Genomic DNA, 3092 nt, shown 5'->3' with positions numbered 1-3092 from the left:
CATACAGACCCTAAGTTTAGCCTCAATTTGTTCGGAACATATATATCTCTATTTGCACTAATGCAAATTTTTTTCTAAATGTGACCGGAAATGACATTTTTGACCTTTGACACAAATGACCCTATAGCATGTCTACACCTGTTTAACCATTGGTCATGGACACCTAGTTTTGGCCTCAAGTTTTTCAAAATATGCATGTTGCTATTTGAACTATTGCAATGTTTTGTCCAAAAAGAGATCAGAAATGACATTTATATACATACATACATACACACCCCCACACATACATACACCTGTCTCTTATACACATCTAGATGTGTATAAGAGACAGCCAGTAAGGAAATGAAGGTTAAAGAAAATCCGAGATTTTTGCTCACTCCACTAATGCGTAAATCGGTTGAGCAAAATCATGAATATGACTGATCAAAATTAAAGCACTTATTACAATTACTATCTTCAGGTTTAGTATAACAGCCACGGGAGACGTCCTCAGCTGGCGAAGTAGTAATATATTTCTGGCGGGAAAAAGCAACATAATTGTTATTACTTAATCAAACTACACATTCATTAATCAAATATTATATGTCATTTTAAACGACCCATTAACATGTAACATCAATGTATTTTTAAAAATTAGACAGACGTTCTCTCAGAAGTTGTTTTGTAGACGTTTATCTGTTGATGACCTTTTGACCTCATGAATTCTGCAATGAGATTTTCGGGTCGATACAGCCGAGACGGCCCGAGTGGAGTTTCATGTAAATGTTTCGTACGGGAAAAAAAATCGCGACCGGGCAGGCCAGCTTTACCGTCGAAAGTCCTGGAATTCGACGATGACGTCAGTGCAAGTTTACAAACGCCATTGATTAGAATGAAAATAGACGCGCTGAATTTCGTTTTTTTTTTTGGTTTTTTTTTTATGAAAGATAGAATTTGTCGAACATTTATCTATATAAAAACAAGATTAATATTGTAGAAATTGTATTTGTAAAGGTGCATATAATTCATATTTCATTTGGCAGACAATAAATATTCAGGAAATATAATAAAAACGATTATTAATTCTAAAATGTGCATCGAATCTCAGCTATTATTAATCAGTGTGTAGCCTATTATGTTAAAGTCTTAAGATAATAATTTCGAATAATTGTATTAAAGTTTAGGTTCTCATGATGTCAGATAACATGTTGATGCTATATTTTGGGCTCTGACTTAATTTAACGATGGCCCTGTCAGTAGTAATGACAATATTTGTGCTTTTTTTAGCCATGTAGTAAAATAGTACTATTATTTTCAGTGTACAAAATGAGAGTCAAGAAGAAGTAGTAGAAGAAGAATAGGAAAAGGAGGAAGAAGAAGAATAGCTTTTTTTTTTTGTTTTATAATAATAATAAATGTGTTGAGTATATTGATTATGCGATGACGGTTTTTTTTTTTATATCTTTCGGTGTTATTTAAAAATGCCAATTCTCAGAAAATATTTTCTAATTATATTACCACCTTTTTATTACATAGATCTTTTTCAAAACATAACTGCTTTTAAAACATTATGTCGACCCATTAAACACAAAAACTGCTCTGCTTCGGGGGCTTCGCCCCCGACCCCACAGTGGCCCTTAGGCAGGCCCCTGGACCCACGCTCAGAGAAACCCCCCTTGAAATGACCTGGCTACGGGCCTGTACCACAATGTTTACAGACATCAGTAGTACGTTTACCCCAAGTTTTAAGGTTGCTCATTGTAGGCAAGAAATCGATTGAGGCTCGAACCGCGAAGCTGAGGTCTTTCCGTGGCATATCATGATGATCGATCTCCATGTTAGGTGAAGTACTTCACCCTGCTTAACAAGGGGTTTGATATAGTCTGACCATAATTTCTTACGATCTGCAAGAATTGCGTCTTTAATGTCGGCTTTGATTTGAGACCACTGCTTAGGAGAGTCCTCAGCTTCAGGGTTCGCGGATGATAAGTACGATTCCCATTGTCTCGATCCATTTCATACCATCTTCCGAACCCACGTACTCTCTCAATTTGCACTTCAGTGCATGGATTACCCGACAGTCAGCTTTCAACATACATCGAGCGTAGGCAAGACTATGAGACTCCAAGTAAATATCGGAAATCCGAGGGATGGCAAGGCAATCGGGACTGTGGATGAACGCAGGGGTTGCCCCAGTAATAGAAACTTCCAGAAAAGTTTTCAATGCATTAGTGTTAATGTGGTCGCGTTGCAGAAGCTGACTGTCGGATAACTCATGGACTGTAAGAAAGTATCTTAATGAAGGCAGAGCATATTGTACATAAACCTTAAGTTTATATTCGTTCCTAACTAATGACAGATTGATATTGTTAATAATTCTGATTAGTTTCTGTCTAATAAAATCCAGAATATCTTTAGTTTTCCCACTAAAATATATCAAACCTCCAAGGAATTTCTCAGGGGCATCTTTTAAGGTTATTAATTTAGTGTCGCCATCAGAAAAAATACATTCATCGGGTTTACCGCTTCTAATTGAAAGGCTTTTGCACTTCACTGGTTTAAGCTTAAGACCCATAGATTGGGTTATATTATAAATTTTATTCATCAGTGATTGATGTCTTCTATTGTCACCAGTGAGCAAGCAGAAGTCGTCTGCAAATGGCAGAGTAATATACCTATGACCACATAAATTATAACCATGTGTACTTTCATATGATATTAGCAAATCAATTATTGGGTTAAACACTATAATGAAAATGATGGGGGAGAGGGGATCACCCTGGAAAACTCCTTTCTTAAAGGCAAATGGGTTAGATTCCCAACCTGGTCCTCTAACAATGCCTTTGAGCCTGGAGTATAAGTTCTCAATATAAGTACAAATCTCCTTGGGAATTTGATTTCTTTTTTAAGAATAACGAATAAGGTCATGCTCAATAGACCCAAATGCGTCCGCAAGATCAAAGTAGGTAGCATGTAATGTCCGTTTATTTTTCCTAGCATCCGAATAGGAAAGAAGTTCGCTCATCACGAATGAATGCTCAATACAGCCGTTTATCCCTTTCATATATACATACACACATACACACCTACATACCTGTCTCTTATACACATCT

Source organism: Anneissia japonica, unplaced genomic scaffold, assembly GCF_011630105.1.
Source record: "Anneissia japonica isolate Jap-2015-1 unplaced genomic scaffold, ASM1163010v1 scaffold685_len2926416_cov193, whole genome shotgun sequence".
Taxonomy (NCBI): domain Eukaryota; kingdom Metazoa; phylum Echinodermata; class Crinoidea; order Comatulida; family Comatulidae; genus Anneissia; species Anneissia japonica.
Note: the sequence above shows the minus strand (reverse complement) of the source record.